This window comes from Megalobrama amblycephala, linkage group LG14, assembly GCF_018812025.1.
Source record: "Megalobrama amblycephala isolate DHTTF-2021 linkage group LG14, ASM1881202v1, whole genome shotgun sequence".
Classification (NCBI taxonomy): Eukaryota; Metazoa; Chordata; class Actinopteri; order Cypriniformes; family Xenocyprididae; genus Megalobrama; species Megalobrama amblycephala.
In genome coordinates, this window is record NC_063057.1 from 44,464,024 (window position 1) to 44,477,629 (window position 13,606).

Genomic DNA, 13,606 nt, shown 5'->3' on the forward strand with positions numbered 1-13,606 from the left:
TAAATCGCTCAATACCAAGAAATCAGTCCATCAGGTTCAGCGTGGTCTTTCAGCTCAGTTCCCGGGGCAGTTATTTGCCGCTTCAGTCAGGAGCTCTCCTAATCAGAAGTTCCACCCCTGACTACCTACCACATTTACCCCCCACTAACTTACTATCTTCACCGCCGGAGATATTATTTGTTCCGAGCTGTTTAGCATTCCCCCATGTAAGAGCTCCCAAACCCAAAACCTCCCCCCAGCATCATCTCTCGGGCAGTACTCGAGATAATTATTCAAGGAATGTTTAACACGCATCACCTGCACCCATTCATTTCACCCATCATTTTCATTGTTATTAAAGCTTATTTATAAAACTGTTGAACTTGACAGTATTTTCTCTCTCCTGGTTATTTCTTAGGCAGTGTCAAAGAAGCCAGAGAAAGCCAGAGTCTCAGGTCAGCTATCACTGTTTGAATCAGTGGATAGGAAAAGGAAAGCAGACATGCAGAAACAATCACTAAATCATTGGCCTACTTCATAGCAAAGGACATGATGTCCTTAGAATTGTAGAGAGGCCAGGGTTTAAAGCATTGATCAAAACAGTTGCTCCAAAACAAAAAATCCCAAGACGACAACCATTTTCTTATAAAGAAATCCCAAACATGTACCTAAAAGCCAAACACTGCATTTACAACTGACAAGATTATTACTGCCCTCCACAGGTCAAAGTTTGAACTAAATTCTTATATACAGTCCAATATCATGCAAGAACTGTTGAACTGTCTTAGATATTAGTTTATTATTCACATGTCACTTTGTCCAAACAAAGATGTAACAGAAAAAGGCTCAACTCCCAATCCTGTCTCCTTTCTACATTCCAGGAAAACATGCCCTACTGTCTCAAGACTCCCACATTCACACAATCTAGAAACATGCTTTCCTACAATGTACAAAGAGTAGTTTAACCCACAGTGCCCCAACCTCAATCTACACAATTTAAAGGGGACCCATTATGCAAAATTCACTTTTATAAGGTCTTTGAACACAGATGTGTGTCCACAGTTTGTGTAAACCAACATATAATAGTAAAAATCCACCCAATACTTTTTTTTATAATATCCATTTATTATTTTCAGTATCTCAGAACACACCGTTTTATATTTCCCCCTACTCCTATGTAAACTTTATATCCGTAAAACAACTCCGATGGACTGTAATAAAGAGTGTGCTCTCTCTTTTTGCCATGAGCAGTATCGCTCCGGAGAGGATCACGAAAAGTTTGTACTGATCCATCCTTGAGTAATAACTTCAACCACGGTGTCCTCAGTGAGTCTATGGAGCCTCGTATGTTCGCATCCAACACAGACTTTTGAAAATGACACAGAAAATGAGCGGGTGCCTGCGGTCACCCGCGGTTACGAGTCATCCAAAAATATTTTTAATGATATTCGGGTCGCGGTCGGTCGGGTCGTTTGAAATAAAGATGCCAATTAAACCTTTGTAATTTTCAGTTTTACTTACTAAAGGTTTCAGTTTTACTTTCATGGGTATTTGTAAACATTTATTTATGGATATTGTAGCCTCAGTCTTTGGCTTAGCCTACCTGTTTTTGTTCGTCTAAAATGCATTAATAAATACTTTATTAACATATTCTATCACTGCATTTTGTGTTTGTGAGAGCTTCAATTGGGCATTCACGTGGTGAAATAGCCTAAGCCTGCTAATACAAGTGGGAAATCCTTATTTACCTTTTGAATGTTGAGCGTTATTAACTTTTGAATAAATGCTGATGCGGGGACAAAATGCCTGATTTCCCAACACGTTGAACTGAGCAATGCCATTGTACCATTTTAATAGGCTACTTTTAAACGCATATTGAGCGCATATTGAGTTCTGGGGGATGACGTAGTTACGTGACAGGAAACCGTGCGCACCGCCATTTTGTCAGCATTTGGCAGACTGGCAGACTGTTGTGGTGAAGGCAGCTAAACATGGTCGATAACTGTTGTGCACCAGGTTGCACAAATAAACGAGGGAAAAAGAAAAGGTACGTCGTTTTACCGCATTCCTAAAGATGCGGAGAGGCGAGTATCAGTTAGGCTGGCCTTAAATCTATAGTATAGTCGTTCACAACAATGACTGCAGAGAACATGATCTTGGAAATATCCAACGTAGATTTCATAGTCAAAAATTTTAAAGCACCCCTATTTTTTTTTTTTTAATAAAAAATCAGCCTATTACTTATCATGATGTTTTTGAATGTAAAAACCAACACAAGTTGACCTCAGACAACAATATAATAAAAAAAAAAAAAAAAAGCCAGTTCATGATCCCTTTTAAAACAACACTTAAGTCAACAAGACATTTTAGAGAGATAAAATTAACAATAAAACGAAGGAGTTTTGTTCATTATTTCCTTGTATTATCAACTGATCCATTAAAAGTAGTGGGGTGTGTGCTAGATATCTGTATTTCCTACAATTCTTCAGTATTGCAGAAAGATAAGACTGGAACTGGCCTGAAGTTTCCAACTGACTGGATTAAATGTTCCAAACTAATACAATTGCACATTGTTTGTTTTGACAGAGTCTCAGTGCTACTGATGAATCAGAGTCAGACTGTGACGAAGGAAGTGAATACATACCTACGCCACCCTCCTCGGACAGTGAAGACTGCATGGATGAAGGTCCAGATTTTCCAAAAGACAGAGAAATTCAAGTAAACAAGATAAACAGTAGTTGCACTCAGAAAGTTGATGAGCTCGACGTTGACTCTGGTGATGATCTGGAACATGCCACAGATGAGGGAGATGATGAGAAAGAAGAGGATATGACAAAAATAACAGTAAAGAAAGGGAGATAAAAGGAAATGGGACAAAAAACATTTCTGTATTTATTGCAAAAAGCCACAGAGTAAAATAGCACGCCATTTAGAGAGAAAGCACCACAAAGAAGATGATGTTGCTAGGGCAATATGCTTCCCCAAAAAATCTAAGAAACGCCGTCTGTTGTTGGATCAGCTTCGCTATAAAGGTGACTACAACCACAATGTAACCATCTTGCAGACAGGAAAAGGGGAATTAGTGACTTGTAGACAACCATCTTAAGAAGTAAACCCACATGAGTACTATCCCTCGCACACACATTGTGTCACAGTTTCTACTTACTGTAACGATATCGGGTGAAGCGCGCTGTCAGGCCAAGGTGTGCGATCTCATCTCGAACAGCTCAGAGAGCGAGGATTAGATATCCGATGAAACACAACCGATGAAAGCCAAAAAGCCCAAAGTTATTGTCTGTCTACATCTGTATCGCTGTTCTGTTTGGTGAGGACTATAACATATAAATCTAAGACACAACCATGCCCGCACATCCACGTTTCCCCATGAACTGGAGGAAAACCAAACCACAAATACCGCCAACTGGCCAAACTAGCAAAGGCTTTCCTTGTGTGTGTCGCGACGTCTGTGCCATCACAAACGCTGTTCTCTACAGTCGGCCTAATCGTGAACAAACGGCACTTCCTCGTTCATCCCGAACATGTAATTTTTTTTATATAAAAATGTGAGAATGGTTATTATGACCACCATAATGTTAATGTTCACATTAGTGCAGTTAGTGTTTAGCCATCATTCAAGCTATTTATATTATGTGTTAACCCATTATGCCTAGTCTAAAATCATTATGCTTGAGGTGATATTCAGTTAATCATGGATAATAGATTAACTAGTTTTATATTTTATTATGTTCATGCTCATTTTTGAAATAGAAATACATACAGTTTATGAAGTGAAATGCTATAGCCTTATGAGCAGTTGATATATGGTAATCATCAGACTGTTATGTTAATTTGGTGCCGTCATTCGGTTGTTTATTATATTAATATGTTTCAGCATGTTACAATCATTAAATGGATTGAGTTAAGATAGCCTATACGTTAATTAATGAAACAGTTTGTTATCATGCTGATGGACTGGGCGGGTATGCTGATCGCTCTCTGTTTATGTGTGTGTCTCTTATGTTATGGGAAGTTTTCCTTTTTACATGATGTGAAATATGGAAATTGATTGTTTTATGTGTATGCCTATGATTCCATGATTTGTTGACTTTGATGGAACGATGTGTATTTCTGTTTATTTAGGTTCTGCTGCGCAGAAGATGGTTAAAAGAAGGCCTTGGAGTGATGCCGAAAAAAAAGCAGTTTGGCGGCAACTTGGAAGTTGCATAACCTTATTGAGAGTCCCGGGGAAAGACAAATGCATCGAGTGCATAGATGCAGAGCCAGAACTTAAGAGCAGACATTGGAGAGACATTAAAAATCATGTTCACAATACCATCCAAACCAGAAAGAAGAGGACGTCGCTGAATTAACTTGCATGTGTGAAGGCAAGTTGTTTTGACTTTTATTCATTCTCAGGATATGAATTCTTGATATATCAGCAATTACATTTCTACTAGTAAACACTATAATTCTTGATTTCTGTAATTGTATTTTCACTAGTGAAATCTCACCATAGGCTGACATTCAAATTCAGTTCTTGATATCAGAAATATTGATTGTTGATTTCAGGAAATACTTTGTTACTAGTGAAAAAATGTATTTTCTTGACATCTGCAAATTAATCGCTACTAGCAACAATGTTTATTTCTGATTTCATGAATGTGATTGTTACTAGTAAGAAATACATATTATACATCTAAAAATTACACTTCTAATTACTGTCATAAGAAATACATTTTCAGATATCAGAAATTAACATTGTCGCTAGTAGCAATTAAATTAATACATTTTTCACTAGTAACAAAGTAATTCCTGAAATCAACCATTAATATTTTGGATATTAAGAACTGAATTTGAATGTCAGCCTATGGTGGGATTTCACTAGTGAAGTCTTTACTTGGTGGAATGTAATTGTTGATATCAAAAATTAGCATTTTTATTAGAGAAAATTTAACTATCAAGAATTCATATCCTGAGAATGAATTAAAGTCAGAATAGCTTCAGGTTATTAAGCCGTTTGCTGTGTTGTATTGAGATTATCAGTCCACAGTTAACCCTCTGGAGTCTGAGGCTGATTTGGGGCCTGGAGAAGTTTTGACATGCCCTGACATTTGTGCTTTTTTCAGTTGTTCATAACCATATTAATGGAAAAAGTGTCATTACACTGTATTCAGCACAAACTAGGCTACAATAATATGTGAGGAACATGTATGTACATGTTTGTATTTTTGAAGGAATAACGTTTATGCGTGGTTATTGAAAAAACAAAAAACTTAAGTCACTGAAATAAGGCCAAAAAAAATAATATTAAATCTGTGTTCACAAGACTTCTGGGTATTGGAGATTGTAGACTAGAGTTTTTGCTTAAAAATTATGTAAAAATTATCCTTCCTACTCCTTCATATAAAACAATAGAGAGATTTAAATTTTCTAAAACATCTTTGGTCAAGAAACACAGTATGCGTGGAGGCGTGAATCATCATGAATAATGGGTGATTCTCACCCGTGAAGACAAAAGAATCGCACAAAGAGCTCTAATGAGCTGCATAAATAATGAGCTCTTTCAGTCAGGTAGGCTGTGAAAAAACACTCTGTGATCATGTCTCAAAGCTCATCATGGTGTAAATCAAACATACAGAAAAAAAGCAATACTGTGAAATATTATTACAATTTAAAATAATGGTATTCTATTATATACTTTAAAATATCATGTATTTCTGTGATGCAAAGTGTCTGAACAATTATGTTACCTCTATGGCATTTCATATAGGCTTTTAGCTTAAAAGCATGCACATTTAGAGAAATATTGATTCTCATGTTTGTCAATTTTCTATACAGAGGAGTAATAGCTATTTATTCAGGATTTATTGTCATTACTATGAGTGCTGGATACTGTGTTTTCAATTCATACTTGCAGCCGGAGGGCGCTCTGTGCACCTTTAGTCCACAAATGCCTGAGCACTAAAGAAGAATAGGCAATCCAGGAACTAACCGAACTAACAGAGGCCAGAGATCGCTAACTATGGCTATTCAAAACACTTTTCAAGACAAATACACGATTAAGACGATGTATGCATGTATTGACTGAATTTGCGTCTGAATAGCGCTGGCTCCGTGGGTGTGGCCGCATTAGCGGATAATGAGCTGAATCACAGACTTCTGACATGGCTCTCTTTTCATACAGATTACATAAACACAGAATATTTGTTTTCGATTTGACTTAAATGATTTAAAACCTGACATTTCTGATTAAATCTGACTACTTTCTCAATAGTATTCAGAAGTCTGATCTGGGGTCAAAATCTGAAACAGGAGTTCTAAGTTCATGAAAAAAAAAAAAAAAAAAAACGTTGCTGATATATGAATGTGTATGACAACAATGCAAAAATTGTAGAGTGTCACCCCCGCAGACCAATTGATGATAGCAGTGCTGTTGTAACCACTCAGCGTATTCAAGAGTACCTGAGACCCAAGAAGACCAGATACATCCACTGAAATGGTTCCAATCCAATTGTCCTTGTTTGATCATCAAAAGTTCATAAACATCCACAGACTGTTTCCTTCTGTAATGCAAACCAATCTGCAAAGGATCTGTAGGCAGAGTCATTCAGCAGGTCTCCACAACCAAAGTCCAGCAGCTTGATGTCATGGGAAGCTGTGGAAATCAGCAGGTTCTCTAGCTTGATGTCCCTGTGCAGGATAGTGTTTCAGGGCGGTGATCAGCTGCACCAGCACTTTCTTGGCCAAGCTCTTATTCAGACAACCGTTCTCCTCACAGAAACTCTGAAGATCTTGGAAATGAACTGGGTGTTCAAGTTTCAGTCTGGGTTCAGAGCCAAGCACAGCACTGAATCTGCTCTCTTGAAAGTGTTAAATGACCTGTTACTGGCTGTTGATTCTGGAAAATGTGTCATTTTGGTTCTCTTCGACACTTGATCACTCTATTTTATTAAAATGTCTTGAGCAGTATATTGGGATCAGGGGAACAGCTTTAAACTGGTTTGTGTCATATCTCAGGGGGAGAACTTTTTCTGTAGAAATGGAAAACTTCACTTCCTCCTCTGCTGCGTTTACATGTGGTGTTCCACAGGGCTCTGTCTTAGGCCCTGTTTTGCTATTCCTTTATCTTCTTCCATTAACCAACATTTTTTGCAAGCATCACATTCCATATCATTGTTAAGCAGATGATGTACAGCTTCATCTTCCAGTTAAGCCTGATAAAAATTCATCTCCCCAGTCATTATTTAAGTGTTTGAGTTAAGTTAAAAGTTGGATGGCAGAAATCTTTCTTCAGTTAAATGATTCAAAGACTGAAGTGTTAGTTTTTGGATGTCCAGATTCAGCCAACATCCTCTCAAAAACTTTGGGTCCTATAACTAACACTGTAGGTACCCATGTAAGAAATTTGGGAGTTATTTTTGACCCAGCACTTAAGCTTGACAAACAAATAAACTCAGTTGTCAAATCAGCATTTTTTCAGCTCAGGATGATTGCCAAATTGAAACCTTTTCTTTCATTTAGGGACTTAGAAACCATTATCCATGCATTAATTTAATTAAGACTGGATTACTGCAATTCAATATATTTGGGGGTCACTCAATGGTGTTTGTCTCGCCTGCAGCTGGTCCAAAATGCTGCGGCCAGATTTTTAACAGGGACAAGGAAGAGGGAACATATTTTACCTGTTTTGGCTAGTTTGCACTGACTCCCCATTGAGTATAGAATCCAGTTCAAGGTAATATTGTTTGTCTATAAGTCCCTGAATGGCTTGGCTCCAAACTACTTATCGGATCTTTTCTCCTACCATCTGACCAATAGGCCTTTAAGGTCATCAAATACACTGTTGCTGTCAGTACCCAAAACACGCTTAAAGCTTAAGGGAGATTGTGCATTTTCGGTGGCAGCACCCCAGTTGTGGAATAACTTGCCTTTTAGCTTGAGATCGGCCACTTTAGTACAGGTTTTTAAATCTCTACTTAAGAGACATCTTTTTAAAAAGGCTTATGGACTGGAGTAACTACTGTATTCAGTTTTTTGTGTGAATTTAGTGTTGTACGCTCTTTGTGATTGTTTTATTTTATTGCTAATAGCATAATTTTATTTCTCTGTGCAGCACATTGGTCGACTCTGTCATTATTAAATGTGCTATATAAACTGAAACTGGAATGTGCAACTTTCAGCCTCTCTTAGGTTCTGTTTTTAGAGATGTACTTGATGCCAAAAATCAATTTCTAAAGGCTATTTGAACAAAGGAGGGAAGAAAATGTTGTGTATGTCTTTAAGATAAATCAGTGTCTGTAAAGCTGTAAAAGAACATTACTTTAATGCAGTTTTTACATCAAACAGCTGAAAGACCTTTTTAATGACAAATTTAATAATTGAGCCATAACTTCTTTAATATAAGCCTATTCTCACCTCTGCAAGAGTGTTTAGCAAGTCTTTTAAAGTGGTCACATCAAATTATGTTACTTTTTTAAACTTTCTAATGGGTCTTGAATTGCAATTGAGCTAGAATCATGACAAGAAATAAAACATATTTCAACTTTGGACATTTAGTCAATCATTGTACAACATATACACCATAACACAGCAATAAACAACTGAAAAATTAAAACACTAACCTATGTCACCCATGTGAGCCATCCACATCCTCCTCCAAATTAAATAATAAAATAAAACTCCAAACTCCTTCTAAAATATGAAAAGAACAATACAATAAAAGTGTCCTCAGAAATACTCTGAACTCTTTCAAAAATAAAACTCTATTCAAAGAAAATGTCCTCCGATCTCCTTCTAGAATAATGCGTTTACTGTATTACATTTGAGGTTTATTCTATCTGAACATTTATTATTATAATATGTAGAATTATTAATTTCCACAGTCTTCATTATTCATCATAGCTCTTAAGTTAATTGAGCGAAGTGTCCACTTCACACAGCACTTACAGTCTAATGGAACACACCCATAGTTGTTGCTTTGCTCAAAAATATGTGCAAAACGGCACTAGGGAAGATAAATCAGACATCTTATTATTATAAACTCTAGATAAATTAAATTTGCCCTTTTCCTCATATGACTGACATGGTGTTCCCTCCAAGTGCTCTGCCTCTTGATCCTTCTGCCTGCCCGTCTCGCCTCACAGATTTGGATCGTCTTGATCATCTTTAACAAAATACAAAGATGGGCATGAGGTTTTAATTGCATACAATGTTATCCCGTAGTCTTAAATGGAGAGAAGTTGAGTCCATGAGTTGGCTCATTTGTTCAAACAGAAAAGCTGTGTTTTGTTTTGCTTGTAAACTCTTCAGTACCAAAAGACAAACCTGTCAATGGAGTGTTTTAGTGACTGGTCAGAAAGTGATTAGCGTGATTGATATTCAAGATGGCTTTGTTACAGGTTAAATATATCTGAAGTCCTAGTTTGGTTTCACGAATATAGACTAATGATCCTGCTGATATAGACTGTTATATTGACATTTATCATTTTTTTTTTAAGGTTTAAATGTTTTTAATGGCTTATACTATATCCATATCAACGTTAGGTCACCTTATTATTGCTGGTGTTGACTGGGATTTTGCTGACAAGCTTTCTAAAAAGCCGGCGATTCTACTGTTGACAGAGGCGACACATCTTCCACAACATACTCAGCTATGAGTCGCTTCACTTCTTGGGGTTCAAGTGTAACCTAGTTTACTATAGCCCATGTAAAACCTATAAAAGAAAAGAGCAAGAAAAATAAAATGCACATGTAAACAATTTTATTAATTTATTCTAAAGTTTAAAAAATTAAGTATTGAAGAAATGTAGAAAATGTCACAAATTGAAAAAATAATTAAATTAACCAATTAGGAATGGCTCCGCCCTTTAGTGTGTTGCGTCATGTCTCGCGCTGAGTAGAGGTGAACAGTCTCACGGAGTGAAGTGAAATGGCCGCTTGATGCATGTTAATCGCAGTTCTAAAGTCAAGAAAGTAAGTGAGAAATACTAGATTAATTATTAAAATATATAGTTTGAAACATTGTTAACTATTTAAACAACGTTCTTGTTTTAATCGCGTTTGTATTATAAGGATCAGTGAAAAATTGAGCTGATTCGTCTGACAAACTGCATGAAACAGATTTCCTTGATACATCGAGATTATTTCTGATATCAGTTTATTCTTGGTGAGCTCATGAATCACCATATTTAGTTACGATTTGTGTATTTTTCAGTCTTTTGTGGGGTCAAGTGTTCTTAATAGGTTACTGTTTTTTTGTGAAATATGTTGAGTTCATATGTGAATTTATGGTGCGTTCAAGTCATGTCGGAAAGATCGTATTTACGAGCAAAACCGACATGAACACCACCACAATGTCGTAAATACCAGTGGGAAGCTCGTAATTTTCTTTAAGCTCCGATCTATACGAGTTGGGGGCGTGTCAGTCAGAAACGTAGCGAAATACCACAATACTTGCAGGTATTAGCAGTGACATTGTCAGGCTTTTCTATTTACAACGAAGTAAGCTGATTCCAAGCAAAAATACGATAGCATCACAATATAAAAATGTAATATGTAACAATAAATTTTACAATGGCTTCATAAATTAATTAAAAACATAAAAAAGCAACATACAACTAATGCACATTCTTTGCTCTACATTTTCTAGAAGCAGAAGTGTTGTTATTTTGTGTAATTAATTTAGAGAAGGCACACCGCCATCTTACTCCGACGAAAGTGACTTGAACGCACCTACTGTCGTACACACGACTTCCCACCTCGTACATACGAACTTCCCAGGAAGACTTGAACGCACCATTATTCCCTAATTAGCTGTTTAAAAGTGTTTGTCTGTTTTCTGTTGCTAACTATGCGAGCCATGTGCTATGAGCTACAAGCTAATGCACATATCTCACTCTAAAACATTATTCTTCATCAATATGTTTAAATTTTTGTTGAGAAATGTGTATTGATGCAATTTAAAGCATTTATGGTGCTAAAAATGATAACATGAAACGTTAATGCTGTTAAATGCAAATTAATTGTGATTTTTCTGCCTTGTCTTTGCAGTTTTTTTTTTCTTCCTCTATCTTGTTGTGTCCTGTCCTTCATCTCTCTTTGAAATTTAACCTTTTTCCCGATTGGATAACATTTCACAGGGTTGCCAACTCTCACGCATCTGGCGTGACACTCACGCTTTCAGCATCAATCTCACGCTCTCACGCACAGGCAAGAAATGTCACGCCAAAATCCATTCTTCTCCCCTCTCAATCCGTTACTTTCTGTTGATGACTAGACCACAGCGTATTAATGACAGGAGAGGAGTTTAAGACCCACAGCTGTTACATCTCCCTACAACGTTCTCACTGCAGTATTCTCTGATCGTTGATTGGCTGAAAACCTTGCACCTGATACGTCAGTTGCGTGTGAGAAGTTCAGAGAGAGAGAGCCCCGGCCGCGCGCGCGCACTAAATATACAGAGCGGCCAAAGCGTCAAGCACAGAACGTCTTCAGCACTCCCGGATCGTGCACACTCCGCCGCTGGCCAGGCTGCTTCTGCTTTACACACCATGGCCGTTATTTTCTCGAGAAAAGGAGTTTTCTCATAGCGTTTGCAACGCAATACTCGTTCCCTTATCTCTCAGGGAACCGAGGTTACGTAAGTAACCGAGTACGTTATATACGTTTTGTTATATAACAACCGATATGACAATTTTAGCACATTTATCAGCTATACATTCATTCAGTGTTTTCCATTAATGACCCTCTGCTGCCGCCACCGTTTCATAATGAACTGAAAATTTAAAACATACTACGTTTGCCAACGAACTAAAATCGAAACCGTGCTATGGCTTTGTGCCTTTATAAAACAGCAAAAGACAGTGATTAAGTATACAGTCTGTCTGTGCTGCGTGTTTTAAAGAGAAGTGAGCGCATTCTGCCCACGTGATCAGCTGGTGATCAAAATAAAAGCTCAAGGATATATCTTTTAAAAAGAAATGAGTACAAAAGTATTGTAAAAAAAAAAAAAAAAAAAAAATTTTGAACCCTTTTTAATGTCCAGGTACAAGTCAATGCTGTTTCTTTGTTCAATTTGCACACTGTACATGGGTTGAAGCTCTTAATTTTGAGTTTCCAGAGTGCACCAGCTCTTAATTTTGAGTTTCCAGAGTGCACCAGATTGATGCATTTAACCTTAAAATGTACAAAATTTTCTTACGGGGGAGCATGCCCCCGGACCCCCCTAGCGGAGGTACATCCAACAAAGTTTTACAAATTACAGTGTCAAATAATGTACATTTTCATACGACAACAAAAGCTCCTTTCATGTCATTAAAGCTATTAATAGAAAATTGAAATGTCTTTGGACAAATATAGATTTGGGCTAAGCCCCTAATGTTTACAATGTCTGGCTCCGCCCCTGTCAGGTAACAAAACTGACAAAAAATAAAATAAATTATTTCACCCCAATGATACTAAGTAAACATGGACTGACATTGATTTTTAAAATTAGGGTTACCAAACATTTTCTCCGCGCACACGCGCAAACTGAATTCTCCAGCCAAAGTCCCAAAGTTGGCAACCCTGATTTCATGTTTCTTCGAAGTGGAAGGATCACACATATTCAACTGTGAACAAGAACTTTTTTTCCCCCTTTTCAAATATCTTGGATTTGGCGTATCTGCGTCTTTTTAACTGAACGCTGAAACGGGAGTATGAAGGACATTGAACTGAGCTAAACAAGCTTGTTTTTAAAGTTTCATAGTTTAATTTCTAAACTGATTTATATTGATTTATAGCTGAGTAAATTAGGAGTACTAAAGCTAATTAAAGAACTAACAGAATAATTAAAGACCTATAGTATAATAAAATAAACAACTACAGAATTAAATGAGACAGAGTCATTATATGAGTTAAACAGCTTATTTAAGAAGTTCATCAAAGGTTCTAGGTGAATTGTATTTTTTTTTTTTTTTTTTTTGCTGTCATTTTGGGGGTTTTCCAGTTTTTTTCCCCCCCAACAAAACAATTTAATACAAAGAAATACAAAAGAAAAATACTTTTTCAATTAATTATAATTCTGTCTCCTGTCATTATTTCCCTTGTCTTGCTGCAACGCTGGCTCAAGAGTGAATGTATTCTGATCTGGTCCAAGGCATTAGAAAGTGGTTTATGCATAAAAAAAACTTCAAAATCTTTTCTCACAACAGTTCCAATGTGTAACCTTCTAAGCAACATCATTTCTGATGTAGAGGATGAATAAGTGTTGATTTGTAGGTGCGTTCCAGGTCTGTGAGCTGTGGTTTTAAATTAAATAATTGTGTAAATAGTGTATGTAGTTATTTTTATAAACTTTTACAGTGTGACCAGATGTTACCTATCTGTAAATTATTTCTATAAACCTTTACACTATGATCAGATGTTATCTTTTGTGAGTTTTTTTTTTTTTTTTTAATCTTTACAATGTGACCAGATGTTAGCTGTCAGTTGTCAGTATTTTTTTTTTTAAAAACCATATAATGTGAGCTCTTAAAACTCTAAGGAATTAAGTCTTCTGATTTAAATGGAATAAGTCATGTCAAGTTTGCAAATGAATTCCATCTTGGTTTACTACATATGAAAATTAAATAGTGAAATATTACCTCTA